Source organism: Sphaerodactylus townsendi, linkage group LG12 (genome assembly GCF_021028975.2).
Source record: "Sphaerodactylus townsendi isolate TG3544 linkage group LG12, MPM_Stown_v2.3, whole genome shotgun sequence".
Classification (NCBI taxonomy): Eukaryota; Metazoa; Chordata; class Lepidosauria; order Squamata; family Sphaerodactylidae; genus Sphaerodactylus; species Sphaerodactylus townsendi.
In genome coordinates this window covers 37878391-37893436 of record NC_059436.1, presented here as the reverse complement: position 1 = coordinate 37893436, position 15046 = coordinate 37878391, and the positions used below count along the sequence as shown (strand labels likewise).

Here is a 15046-nt window from a genome sequence, read left to right as displayed (position 1 = left end):
CCCTTTTACGTTCAGTGCAATGTATTCTTGTATGTACAACACCCCCTCCCCGGCTCGGGTGCGTTGTGCGGAAACCCGCGCGATTCTTTAGCGTTCAGCTCAAAAAGCTCCTTGCAATTACTTTGGGGGAAGGATTTTCAGGTCTCAGAAAGTGCAAGAGCCAAGTGCCCCGCTTAGAGGCCAAGGGACGTTTTCCCCAGAATAGACCACCACCACCCCTTTCTTGGGGACCGTCCCCGATTTAGACCAGATCGCCCAAGAAAACTCCTGAAATAGAGCTGCGGTATTCTATGGGCCAGACAGCAGGCCGCAGAAGTCGGCGGAGCGGCTATTCGGAGAAATACGCTGTCTCTCTTCTCTTCAGCAGCCAGAGTCTGTGGGGAAACATCCTCCCCCCCCCCCCCCCTTTTCAGTTCTTCTGGATACCGATTAATCACTGCTGGAATATTTTTTTAAAAAAAGTATTTTTCTTGCCTGTCCAACAAATGCCAGAGGGATGAGCTGTGGAGAGGGGGGGGGGGGACGGGGGTGGGTATCGTTTTTTATAACCTGAAGAAAGGCTGATCCGGAGACAAAGCGATTGGGTTCGACTCCGGCACAAAAGATGCGCATTTGGCCCACGGAGCGCAATCCGCACGCGTGATTCGTTTCCCTTGGGACTCGGATTAAGATTTAGAGGTGTGGTGGCAGAAAAGACGGAAGGGGGGGGGTCCTAACTCGGGCAGGGACAATCTGAAACTGCCAATCTGAAACTGCTTTCTCACGTGTAAACCCTCCCGAATTTAAAATGAGACCCAAAATAGTGCCGAGCTTGTTGGATGGAAGTTCCTTGGGAAACCGTAGGGGCGTTTGAGAAGCGTGGAGACTTCAAAGTAACCAGCGTAAGATGAAAGGCGGAGATTCTAATCGCCTGGCCTTGGAAGGCAGGGTCAGCAAAAGCAAGCGAGTTCGAGGCCGAGCGGGTGGACACAAAAAGGTTTTAAATAAATAAATGCATAACTAAATGCTTGGGGAAGGGAGTTGGTTGCAGTCAGGTGTGTAAAGACTCCATCCCAATTCTGCCTCTTTACTGTGGGCACCTTCTTCTCCCAGAACCAACGGCGCCACTTCAAAATCTGCAATTCTGCCGGCAGCGGCAGGTCACTCCAAGCCCGATCCCTGGCGAGCCAATTGTGTTCTTTGCCGCTTGTAGTTTCCTAGCTGGACTCTGGGAATGATATTAAGGACAGGCGGGTGGAATTAGACAACCTGCCCCCCCACACACACACCCATACTCCACACAGTCTAGCAGGCTTCTGACTGTTTTGATAGTCATGGGCCCCAGCCTGGTGGGGTTGCAGACCGTGGTTCCACATCTGGGGTCTCCTGGGCCTGCCCTTTGTTTTGTGGATTGTGCGACTCTCTTGGTGTTTGCTTCACAAACTGGGCAGCGAAGGAAAGGGCCGGTTTGCACAGGAAACACTTCTGGATCAACATCATAAGTCCAGTTTTTGAAATAATGATTTCCATTGGCTTCATATAGAGATGTGTGTGCGTGCGCGTGTGTGAACCCAATGTCACCCAGTGTTTACTTGAAGTCAATCCCACTAAGGCTGCAATCCTATGCAAACTTACCTGGAAGTCAGCCCCAGGTAAAGTGAGATTTATTTCTGAGCAAATAAACTGGGATTTGCACTCTAAACAGAGCAATCCTATGTAGAGTTACTCCTGTCTGAGGCCATAGAATCAGTAGGACTAAATACTGACTCCCCTGTAAGCACAAATAGAACTGAGTCCCAAAACTGCAATCCATGGGTCTTACTTCTGAGTAAATATGAGTAGAGTCTGGCTGTTTGGATGTTATTCTTCTTATCCAAAAAGACACGAAATCCCCCCCACGCCCCAACGAATAGAGATTTACTTCCATTATATAATTAAACCATCATAACTGCAGTAAGAATTAAGCTTACAGTAAAACACCAAACAGAGTCACAAAAATGTCTCCATATGGGTGTGTGTGCTTGGTCATATTCTTTTTTTATTTTTTGGTCCTCACGCTGTGATTCCAAAGCTGGAATCTTAAAAACACTGATTAGGATGTTACTTTTTCAAGAGCGCAGGGCCGTCTTGTCAATTGGGGAAAAGATCCACTGAAAACATTGGGGATTTACTAGTAGCTGGATGAGTGTAAGCTTAAGGAAAGGACACCGGGTCTTGGGGGAGGATTTTTTGAAACCGACCCAGCTGACTATGGGTTTTTCTAATCTTCTGAATATTTGAATAATCTCTTGAATATTTGATATTCAATGTTTCTGATTTCCCCCTCCCCGTCTGTGGTTATTAAGTCCTCCAATATTGATTCCCAGAAGTCTAAAGGCCTTTAAAACACAACCGTCCCATTGGCTCGGTCTGAGGAGCCCCTGGCAAACAGCTGAACAAACGTCCACAGCTCTTAGATGAATGGGGATTCTCTCCTCCGTTTCTCCAGGCCTGGGTACGGGTTTTGAACGAAGGCATCTTCCTTGCTTTCAAAGGGACTTGCTCTTGAGAGACTGGGGAAGAGAGAGAATGGAAAAGCAGGTTATATACATTGCTTACATAACGATATATAAGCAGTGTGTATATAAATATATACATGGCTTATATAACTGTATATATACCTATATATACATAACTATATATGACTCCTCTCATTTGGATCTCGTTTTGAATGAGTCCATTTCAATTCGTTTTGTTTAAATTTTAATAATTCCGGGTTGAACTCACTTCTGCTTCCTACGGCTGCGTTTCTAGGGAATTAAACGTGCTTAAGCGGTGAGATTTACTTCCGAAGTATTCACTTCTGAGTCAACACACAAGGAACCGCGCTGTGAAACTCCGGCTTGGTTTGTCTGAGGACGGCATTGGAGCATCCCTGGCTGTCTCTTGGACAGCAGCTGCCCGGCTCTCACTTCAGCTGGTTCGCCCCTTGCCTCGCCCCTGATTTAATCCAGAGTGCCCGCTTCATCATAGGCGATCATAGAATGATTTCGCAGAGCATATTTATAAGGAGCTGCAATAGTTATAAATGAACTCGCTTTCCCTTGCATTGTGTTGGCAGAGGCTGCTGGGAATCGTAGTCCATGTACATCTGGAGGGCCAGACTCGGGGACACCCTGCTGGTCTAGAATGGGTTGCCCTCTGTTGTCGTTTCGTGAGGTCACCCCATGGGTCAGCAATGCCCGGCGCTTTGACCTTCATTGTTGTTGAATTTGCTTGGGGGATACAACCGAGTTGAATGGCAAATGAGACCCAACCGCGTGGTGCAGTGGTTTGGTTAGCGTGTTTCACTAGGCCCGGGGAGCCATGGGTTCAAATCTTAGCTCAGGAAGAAGCTTATCAGATGAGCTTGGGTCAGGCGTTTTCACTGAGCCCAGCCAACCTGGCAAGGTTGTTTTCGGGCTAGAACGGGGGAGAGAGGAGAGCCACAAAATGAGTTTTAGGGGGAGGGGCAGAAGAAGGTGCAAATTGTCATTTATCACCAAGTCTGGTGAAAAATACCCCCCCCCCCCAATGCCAAAGGACGTTCAGAAAGGCTTTGATTGAAGAAAGGTGCCAAATTACGCAGTTCCCTTCGAAAAGTTCAAAACCTCCTGAGAAAAGATGTTCTCGTTGATTATGACTTTTTCTGCAGTTTTCCTCTTTCCCTCTTGTTCGTTCCTTGGTCTGAGCTATAATCCAACATTTCTTAAGTAAACCTATTGAAGCACCTGGAGGACCAACTCTTTAGTTATGGGCAGTGCGCTGTCCCTTTTCTCGGAGGCGCCTTTCCCTGGTCTCTCACACGCCTCTTTCGACAATGGCCGCGAAATGCCTCCTCCGCTTTGCAACTGGTAGACTGCCTTTGAACAGAGAGGTTCCTTTTAGCTATCCTGGCTAGTGGCCGTTACCTTCCTTGAATTCACAGAACCCTTTTTCACGGCCACCCATACTAGTAGTCTCCGGCGTCCGTGCCTTTCCATAAGTCCCACGCCTTCCCCTAAAGGGCCTGGAGGATGTCAGTTCTTTTCATTATGCTTTAAAAGATAATGTCCATCCGGATCCGATGCAGACCAACATTTTCTCACTCGCTAGAGACGAGCCAGAGTCTCCAGAGTTTTGCCATAGCAAATTTACTCCGAGGTAGCTGCCACTCCAAAGTAACCCTCGGCATTAGTCCTCGAGAGCGCCAGCCTTGTGCGCGCTTCGCCCTCTGCTGGCCATGGGGCGCAAGCACAGCCCTTGCCAGTTCGGCGCCGAATTAATCGAAGTCTGCCCGGACGGGAACTCAAAAGGTCGTCACCATCTCCCACCTCAAGGCCTTGTGCGGTCTCCGGAGTTCGCCAGGAGAATGAAGGCAAGATGTTTCAGTACGGGAAATACAGATGAAATATTTTATTTGCATGACTACATTTGCAACAACCTGGCGTGGCATTATTGAACCTCAGGTTCTCGTTTCTGCACTTCAGATGTATTTGTATCGCCAACGGGCCCCCCAGGGACTCGCCACTTGCTTCAGTCTTCGGGGGTAGATCGGAGATGTGACTCACAACTAGCACTCTTCACCACACTACCCGCCTCTGAAGACCATCGCCCCCCCACCCCCAACATTCTCAGTGGAAGGGGAGAGTTAACTTCATGAACTTTCGTGTGCTGGGAACCATTTTATTTAGATATCTGTACTCTGCCTCAGGGATATCTGTACTCTGCTTTTCCATGACAACGTGGGGATTCGAACCTGCATCTCCTCACTGCTGAACCGCTCTGGCTCTCAAGCCGCCACCATCACAATCACACGGCAGTCTGGGGAGAGTGGCTTGTCGTCTCCATGAAGCCCTATATCAGAACAGTCTCGATTGGGGTGCTTTGGGGAAGCGTTGGGGGGGTGGGGGGAGAGAGAAAAAAAACCAAGAATCCTGCAAGGTAGGCCGGAGAGGTTGCCATGGTCTGAGGCGGCTCCCTCACCACTCTTCTTTGAGGACCGAAACCCAAACCCGGAGATTTGGAAGGAATGAGCCCGGGAGTGGGGGGGATCTGCAAAGGAGACAGCCCCTTTCTCGGCGCTGTCGGGTCGCCCTTTGGGATTGCGCGCCCGTCCTTGACGGGAGGACAGGAGCCACGAAGGGTTTTCCATCCAGCCCCGAGAAAGCAGCCAGGTGTGGGGCGAGGCTGAGCTCCCCTCTGGCCAGTGGCTTCCTCGGGGTCATCCCCCCCCCCCCAACGCCTTGAACGATGACGGTTCCTCGAAGGCCTTGCATGAAACCGCAAAGTTGCGCAGAGGCGCCCCAAAGAGCCCTTGAAGATCCGGTGATCCAAGGAGGCGGTCTTCTCCACAACAGCCGGGTATCTGGAGTGAGCATTATGGGTATTATTTTTTTAGCATCCACTGACCTGTTACAGAGGACACGATCCATCCCTGAAGGATGCACGTGCTTCACTGTGCAATCCTAAACGCGTTTACTCAGAAGTAGCCCACGTTTACGCCTGGGAAGTTGCAGAGCAAGTATGCCTGTAGTGGCAACCTTTGTGTTGACTGGTCGCCACTCTGGCCTGCGGCCTGCTTAACTTGGCCCGGATCAGGATCTCCCCCGCTCTCCAGGGCCCTTCGCCCCCCGCGTTTCCGACGGCCAAACCCCCAGCACTTTCCAAGGCAAACCAGCCCCATTGGGGATTTTTTTTAAAAGGATGGCCTTTCTCAAAAGGGCACGATCCAGCGCTGCCCTTAACGCCTCGTGGCTCTCAAGAAGGCGTTAGTGAAGCGCGCGGCTGCGCTCCTAGCTACATTTACCTGGGAGTAAGCGGGGAACTGAGCCTCACTGTTAGCATCGGGATCCGCACCTAACGGAAAGAGGGTTGCGACGGGGGTCGATTTGCTCAAAACGAGGGGTGGGATCCCCAGAGCTTCTGCCTGCTTACTGGGAAGCCGCAGACCCTTTGCAGAACAACGGGGGAAGTTCCTGGCAGGCCACCCGTGGACGAGTCTGGCCATGGTCGAGTTGCCGCTGCAAGCGGCTCGGGGCAGAGAACCCTGCAAACCCCAGTCCCCAGGCGCTGCGGGCAGGCGATTCGGAGGCCTTCCGTTTCAGTGTGGAGTCCAGCGGCAAGACAGTAGCACTAGAGGGCTGTTTATGATAAACCCCAGTAGATCTACCAGCAGTTTTGAGCTACGTGCCAAGCCCCCCCCCCCCCCCCCCAGCATCACCCCGCACCAGACAGGCGGTTCGAAAGCCCCCCCCCCCCACCGTTTTGCAGGAGATCCTTTGACGAGCGCCTGGCAGGCTAAGAGGATCCCTAGGCGCCCTTCAGCCTCAGCTCGCAGTAAAAAACGATTGGCTTTATCCGAATTGTCCCGTCTAGGTTCCGCACACGAGGAATGATGCACTTTCAATCCACTTTCAATGCACTTTGCAGCTGGATTTTACTGTGCGGAATAGCCAAAATCCACTCGCAAGCAATCGTGAAAGTGGATTGAAAGTGCATTATTCTGCATGTGCGGAAGGGGCCTAAGAAATAAATGGAAATCTCCAGGCGAAAAGGCAACGGATTTAGTAATAATAATAAACTCTTCCAGTCGGAATAAAGATGAGTCCTAATAATTTCAGATTCTTCATCTGACACGCTACATTCCTTGCGGAAGGGCTAGTTAAATCGATGGTCTAGGTTCCCCCCATTTATTTGTTTTTTAATGTATTTTCTTTCTTTCTTTCTTTCTTTCTTTCTTTCTTTCTTTCTTTCTTTCTTTCTTTCTTTCTTTCTTTCTTTCTTTCTTTCTTTCTTTCTTTCCTTATGAAGCCGTGACCGAGCTGCGTCCTCAAGGGCGGGATACCCGTGTCCACCTTATAACGTAAGGCTTAAGTTACTCCTCCTGTAGAGCGTCTTCCCCATTACACGCGACTTTGGGGAGCGATCTTCGATCCAGGAAATGGGCCGAGGGTCCCAGCGGGGAGTCAGGAGGAGGGAAGGGAGATGGGGGGAGGGGAGAAGGGCTACCCCCCCCCTTTCCTGGCAACCTCAAAAACATGCTAGGAATTCCAGCGGAGGAGCTGTTCTTGGGCGACGATCCTCTGAGCAGCCTGCTGCCTGGGGAATGAATCCCATCGGTTTGGGTGAGCGTTCCTCGTAAGTAAGCTGCGGGAGGATCGGGCTGCCAGCGTCGGGTTGCCTTTTTTCAATTAAAGGCATTCTCAAATACCCAGAAGAGGTTTCGAATACCGGATTTCGTGTTGGCAGCCAATTCCTTCCCCTTCTCCTTAGATGCATTTCCTAAAATAACAGGGAAAAGGGGGCAAAGGGGGGGGGGGTTGCTTGCGCGTGCGTTCCTTCCAGGGCATAAAAATGGCAGGTTGAAAAGTGTCTTATATTTGTGGACGTGGAGGACTCGATCCACCCGCCCTCCGGTTCCACAAGCGATTTCCCTAGGGCGTGGGGTGTGTGTGTCCAACTCTGGTGCCCCAGGTGTTCATGGACTACGATTCCCATCAGCCCCTGCCAGCATGGCCAATCGTAGTCCATGAACATCTGGGGCACCTAGATGCCCTAGGGGATGCATTCCTATAAGGGACATCAAGAGGCTGCTTGAAAAGCGCTTCCTTTCGACTGCTCCGGGCCCTCTCCAAGAACATGCCGGGCACACCCCCCCCCCCCCAGCCAAGCTGAAACTATTGGGGGGTCCAACGGATTTCCGTAAAAGAAACCAAAGCATAGGGGTGGGGAATGTGCCTTTTGAAAAGGGTGCGTGCGCACCATTTAGTCTGGATTCTGCCCCGAAGCTGTTCTTATACCTAAAATTGACTTCATCAGTCCTTTCCACCCTCCTTTCCCCAATATCGCGCCAAGCGTTTTGCGTCCTGTGGGTTGGATCCGGTCCAAAAAGTAGCGGGATCTCAAAGGGAAAGGGAAAGGGACCGGGCAGCGGCCAGGGCGAGAAATGGGGGCACCGGAGAATTGCGCCCTCCGAACCCGAAAGGCGTCCGGATCGGTCTCATGTCTCACGACGCGGCATTCAAAAATAATGATTTAATTGTATTTGTGATATATTTGCAGTCCAAAGACTCGATTTACAACAAAACAAAACAAAACCCCCTTAAACGTTGCAAAACGGAGCAAAATGAACAGTAAAAAAAGAGTACGCCCATCGTTTATAAAACATATTACAATGATCCAGCGATATGTAGAGAGCAGATATCAACACTGGGTTTACTCCGTCTAATCCTGATTTCCTCCGAGAGGAATTTTGCAGCTGCCAGGGTAATTTTTGGAAATTATTTCATTATTGGCCACGTCGGTGGGCAGAAAGGAGGGAAATAAGCATGGCCAATAAATACAGGAATCAAATAAAGGCGACATGAAAATTCTAGTTCGCTCCCCTCGGAAAGGGAGGTGCACAGGGATAGATGGAGAGAGTTAAATTTATTCTTTGCCAACAAGCTTGTCTGTAAACTTAAAAGTTAAGTTACGTCCAGCAAAGTTCAGTAAGCCCTTGTTGGGACCAAATTCGTTTGCGCTCAGTGGAAATTTCTTCTTCTTAAATCTGGAGAGGATCGGGCCGGAGAGACTTACCCTGCAATGTCCCCACCTCCCCTGAAAAAAGAAGTCGGACGGCCTCTTGCGATCCGCGATCTACTTGGAAGCTACTTAAGTGAGTTGCGGTTGGATCGATCCCGTTCCTCCCGCGTCCATTCTGCTAAATTCGCGCTCTTCTGCATGACCCAACATCAGTTCCGCGGAGTAAAAACGCGTTTTCGTCTAAGCAAGCATAGACTCGTGGATTTTAGTTTCTTTTTAACTCCCTCCCCTCCAGGGGGATTTTGGCACCCAGAGATCAATCCCGTTTTTCTTCACGCTTTGGCACACGAGCGGCACACGAGCGGCAAACGTTTCCAAGACGATCCCAAACATTTCCTTAAAACCCCATCCCGGGAGAACCGAAAAAACCCTAAATAAACGGAACGGGGAACAACACTGGAATACCAACCGGTGGGAAAGACGGGGCGCGATTTGCTTGAAAGCAGCAATACAAATGAAATGAAATGAAATGAAATACACATCGCCACAACCCAACAACAGATCTCAAGTTTTGCCGCTGGTGGGAGAGAGAAATATGGAATTAACCGGGGTCGCTTCCAGACCCTGAAAGGTTCCCGAGAAACTCCTCTCGACCAGTGGGGAACAGGCACCCCCCCCCCCGCAATCCACCGGCCCACATCAAAGTCCTCCACCCAAACTAGTGAAAGCCACCCCCCCCCTCAAGGCGAGAGATTTGAAATCACTCAATAAATCCCCCAAGACAGAATGAATGTCTGACCATCCCCTGCAAAGCGAAACCACTGGAGGGGAGTCTGTCCCCCCCCCCCACAGCCCCTAAAAATCAATCTGAATTACCGGGGGACTTTGGGATCTTTGGGGCTGGGGACTTTTGCTACGCTTTGTTGTAACTTTCTATAAGGGACACCTTTGTTGTAACAAGCCGGGGGCTTGTGAATTTTGCTACGCTTTGTTGTAACTTTCCTTGTAATACTAGTCAATGGACTCGTGTTGAAGCGCCCAACTCCCCATCATTTCGAGGACAAAACTAATCCTCGCGATTGTTCCCGGCTATTGGGGACTTGCTGACCTGGCTGTCTTCCACGCCAAATCTGTCAAGAGGAGACCAGGAAGTGGTCACCGCTTGGGGAACACCAAACCGTGAGGTTGGAACCAGCCCTTCGTACACAGGTGTGCTCGATTCACACGTTTGACTAATTCACACATTTGACTACGTGGTTAGACAAAACGTTTGGGAGGGGAATTGAGGGGGGTGTCCCCATTAAAACCTACAATTCCCGTTAAATGCTATAGAAATGGTGACAAAGGGTTTCCAACTCTGGCCAGATTTCCAACAGAGACAGAATCCATACACCCATCTGTTTTGCTTTTGATTATTCTCTGCCATTTCTTGCCACCTTCTTTTTGTATCGTTTTTATTCCTTTCTTCCTTTTCTGATTTTTCCAGTCTCTATCACTGCTCGTTCTTTATTTTTTCTCTGTCTCTCCTTCCTTCCTTCCTTCCTTCCTTCCTTCCTTCCTTCCTTCCTTCCTTCCTTCCTTCCTTCCTTCCTTCCTTCCTTCCTTCCTTCCTTCCTTCCTTCCTTCCTTCCTTCCTTCCTTCCTTCCTTCCTTCCTTCCTTCCTTCCTTCCTTCCTTCCTTCCTCTGCCCCTTTCACCCTCCTCCAAACTCCCTTCTCCTGCAGGGAGTTAATACTCCCCAGACAAAGTGATTTGTATAACTCCAATTCTAAATGCCAGTTCTCCAATTCTAATTGCCATCTGACACTTTTGTTATCATTATGACTGTGAGTACTCCTATAACCTGTAAAATGTCTAGAGCCAATTTCAGGAGCACCCTAGATACCGACAAGATTGGGGTGGATAATAAACTTTCAAGAGTCAGATACATGAGGAAGAAAGCTGTGAATCTGGAAAGTGTACGCCTCCAAAGGTTGTAAGGTGTTACCGGACTCAAATCTACCTGTTTTACTGCAGCTACCCTCTGAAACTGTCACATGTAAAGTATCATGTACCTTGTAACAAAACCACAACTAAGCTCTGCCATTGGAGAATATTCCCCCCTCTCGTTAGATCTTGAAGTCCATTTAAAGTTGGGATGTCCAAGTCTGGACCTCCTGATGATCATGGACTACGATTCCCATCAGCTCTGGCCAGGGATGATGGGAATCATAGTCCATGAACATCGGGAGGGCCAGATTTGGACACCCCAGCTTTAAATCAAAAGTTGACAGACTTCCACAATTATTAACTCAGTAAATTCTATCAGCATGGCTACCTACTGGTAACGCACCTAGTCTTGTTTGGGATTTTATTTGGATTTCATCTGTATTTTGTACTTGATGATTTCTTGTTTTCTTGTTTCACATTGTTATGGCCAACAGACGATTGTTCGCTCACTCCCAAGTATTTGTTCACTGAGACACAAGTAATTTGCATCTTCTGTTCTCTTTCCCCTGGCATTTTCTAAATCTTAAGGAGAGCCCTGTCAGGTTTTTTTGTACCCCACAGGTCTCTCGGGTCGTCTCTCTGTTGTCTAGGCTGCTAACACCTGTTCTTCCAGAAGAGGTCCAGAAAACACATTATTTGGAATCGCATTCTGTCCCTGCATTCTGGCTCAGGGACAGAATGAGCATTCTGGCTCAGGTACTGCTGCCTCAGAGACACGGAGGACATGGAGTGATGGATTCAAGGTGCAGGAAAAGAGATTCCACCTAAACATTAGGAAGAACTTTCTGATGGTCAGGGCTGTTCGACAGTGGAATTCCCTACCTCAGAGAGTGGTGGAGTGTCTTCCTCCTTCTTTGGAGGTTTTTAAACAGAGGCTGGATGAACATATGTCGGGAGTGCTTTGATTGTGTGTTCCTGCATGGCAGGGGTTTGGACTTGAAGTTGATGGCCCTTGTGGTCTCTTCCAACCCTATGGCCCCTTCCACATACACAAAACAATGCGTTTTCAAACCACTTTCACAACTGTTTGCAAGTGGATTTTGCTATTCCGCACAGCTTCAAAGAGCACCGAAAGCAGTTTGAAAGTGCATTATTCTGCATGTGCGGAATGAGCCTATGATTCTATTTAGCAAATCTTCCATTTCCAAATAGGTACAGAACATCAAGGCTGGTCTTACAATGCAGTCCTGTGTCCTAGAGTAACTTTGCCTAGAGCTCCACTGCCAGAACAACAAGATGGTTTGTAAGTCCTTAAAGACAAAGGCATTCCGCATGGGCCAAAAACAGCGGTGTGAAAACGGTGTGACCTTTTTTTACACCGTTCTAAACCATTTTACTCCATTTTCACGCCGTTTTCACACCACTGTTTTTGGCCCATGCGGAATCCGCCAAACACTTGGGCATAAGATTTTTATATCTGTCTGCAGTGGGCTCTGGCGTGTGGAAGTCAATGCCAAAACACATCTGTTGGTCTTTGCAGTGTGGCTGTGTCATAAGTCAGTTTCATGTAGAATGAATGAGCCCTGGTGGAGCATTTTTGGTCCAGAGCAAGGCAAGAAGCAAGTCCTTTCTAGAACCATATTTAAAACATGGTCAAGAAAGGAACCTGCAAATTGCTATCAATCCTTCTGTGCTCTTCCCATAGCTGCACTGCACATGGTTTGCATAAGAAAGCACAAGCTGGGGAGGGGGGGGGCACTGTGCTAATGACAACATTGGCCTGGGCTTCAGACAAATCCAGTAAGTACATCTTCCATGCAATGAATCATTAGACAGTTGCTTGGACTTGCACTTTAACAGATTGTGCCAATAATGTTCTATAGATGAAGCCGCACTTAGAGAAGGCCCTTAATGGAGACAGGGGCTCTGTGACTCGGCTGGTTCTCTGCAAGGTTGCTAGTCAATCACCAGCTCCCAGCTGCTGATTGGACAGCCTGTTGGGCCTCCCTCTGTCCTGATGCCAACCCCCTTGGCCAGGATGCCCGTGAAGAGTCCAGGTGATGTAGCAATTTGGAGGCAGCCCTGAGCCCAGTTAAGCTGGTCCTGCTAAAAGCAACCGGCAGATCAATGCGCCTCTGAATCTGGGGCAATTAAAAGGGTTTAACAGGCCTTGAGTGTGAAGAGGTGTGAAATTTCAGCCTGTGATATGGCCCATTCGCGCATGAAGTCATCCCCTAAGTAAGAACTAAGTAAGAACAAAATGGACCCTGCTAGGTCAGGGTCCAACAGCCTATCTTTTCTAATCTGGAGAACCAGGTTTGATTTCCCGCTCCTCCACCTGAGTGGCAGAGGCTTATCTGGTGAACCAGATGTGTTCCAGCACTCCTTACATCCATCCAGCAGGTGTGGATTAACTATCAAATCCTTCTCCAATCAGAAGCTGGTTCCCCCCTCCCCTGCCCCACTCAGCCCAGAGCATTTGAATTCCCCTGGTCCAGGGGTCTGCAACCTGTGGCTCTCCAGATGTTCAAGGACTACAAATCCCATCAGCACCTGCCAGCATGGCCAATTTGGCCATGCTGGCAAGGGCTGATGGGAATTGTAGTCCATGAACATCTGGAGAGCCACAGGTTGCAGACCCCTGCCCTGGTCCATGGGCTTGTGGCCAGATGGATGAAACATCTGTAGCTCTACAGAAGGGGTTGTCAAAGTGGTGTTCATGAGCACCGTGGCACCCACTGACACCTATCCTTTTGCACACCACGTGTTTTTAGAAGGTAGGCGGGGCCAGACTGGGTCCTTGACTACCAGAGGCAGTGTGGTGTAGTGGTTATGAGTGTCAGACGAATATCTAGAAACCCAGGGTTGAATCCCTGCACCTGCCATGAAAGCTTGCTTGGCAATCACCAGTCACACTCTCTCACACAAACCGACCTCACAGAGTTTTAGTGAGGATAAAATGGAGGAAAGGAGAATGATATAAACTATTTTTGGTCTTTGTCTGGGAGAAAAGTGGGGTAACAATGAGAAGAAGAGTTTGGATTTATACCCCACCTTCCTCTTCTCTAAAGAGACTCAGGGTGGCTGACAAACTCCTTACCTTCCTTTCCCCACAACAGGCACCTTGTGAGGTGGGCGGGGCTGAGAGAGTTTTCAGAGAACTGTGACTGGTCCAAGGTCACCCAGCAGGAATGTAGGAGCGGGGGAACAAACTGAGTTCGCCAGATAAGACTCCACCGCTCATCAAACCCAGTTGTCCAGATTAGAGTCCTCCACTCTTAACCACTACAGCACACTGAATAATAATAGTAATAGTAACAACAACAACATATTCGATTGGCTGGGCAGATTTTTAAAAAAACGTTGCAGTGACAATCGCTTCAGCACAAGGATCTTCACTGTTGTGACTGGAAATAAACTGTGTGTCAGAAACAAACTTTTTTAAAAAATGTTCATTTTAAAAGAGCTTCTGCCTGAAATGTTGAAGAGTTATCATTAAAGCCAGGCCTAAGCTCACTCCCTGCCATTTTGTGGTTGGCTCCGCCTCCCACAGCAGCCATTTTGTAGTTCCACCCATCCACCAATCTGCCTCAGAATTTCAGAGGTGCCCACAGGCTTAAAATGGTCGGGGACCCCTGCATTATGGCTCCAGATGATTGCCACACACACCCTTGAATGTTGTGGGTACAAGCTGAGCTGTGGTACTGCCTTGAGCGGAGAGGTCCTTAACTGACAAACCACATCAAAAACGGTTCAGCTTGCCTAGCAGGCAACAGTTTGGGGTGGAGACAAAAAGAATTCTTCTGATTCACGCCGCTGATCTGGCCTGGCAGGAGGGGCTCCCGCTTTTAAAGGCTTTTCAGTCAGCAGAAATCTAACAGGTGCAGCTGCCTGAGAATGTATTGGTTTACTTCAGAGCGTGTGTGTTTAAATCTCACCGTTCTCCCATCTGGGACGCAGGACAAGAGAACAGGAGTGGTGCTTTTAAGGGCTCAAAATAGGTGCCGTAAATTGCAGCTCCAGGGAGTAAGGCCACATAGAATGAAATGGGACTGACTTCTGAGTAGACCTAATTCGGCTTTCTCCAAGGAGCACAATTCTAAAGAGCTCCCCTCGGAATCCTATTCAGGTCTTTTCAATTAGGCTGACTTCCAGGAAACACTTTTTAGGATTGCCCTGGCTGGCCGTCTTTTACAACGAGGTAGCCCATCTCAATCTCACACTGCAGAAGGGGGGCCGGATGGCTTGCCTGCAGTGAACTTTCAAGGGTCTGCTACATTTTTTTAAAAAATCCCACAAAACAAACAAACCCTTTCCCCCTCCCAAAAACCATTTGTTATATCCCGTCCTGCTTTCCAGCCCCAAACTGGCTCTCCAATCACAACTGACAAGCAAAATTAAAAAACAGAGTTTCTTTGGCAGGGGGATTCTCAGCTGGCGCTGGATCCAGACGCAGTGGAAGGGTGCCTGGCAGCTCCCTGCTCTCCCCCAGGGCTGATTCCCACAAAGAGAGCTACCGTGCCATGTTTCATAATCTGGCATCAGTACCCCACATCACACCCAAGACTGCTGGGCTTGCAAGGAGATCTTGAATTCCAAGCCCTGCCCGCTGTCA

General features: G+C 49.1%; 1 protein-coding gene across 1 annotated transcript in view; it reads left to right on the top strand.

Annotated features, from left to right (window-relative positions):
* LOC125441528 overlaps window positions 1-15046 on the top strand; it is a 42461-nt gene that overhangs the window by 3365 nt on the left and 24050 nt on the right. The window lies entirely within an intron of this gene.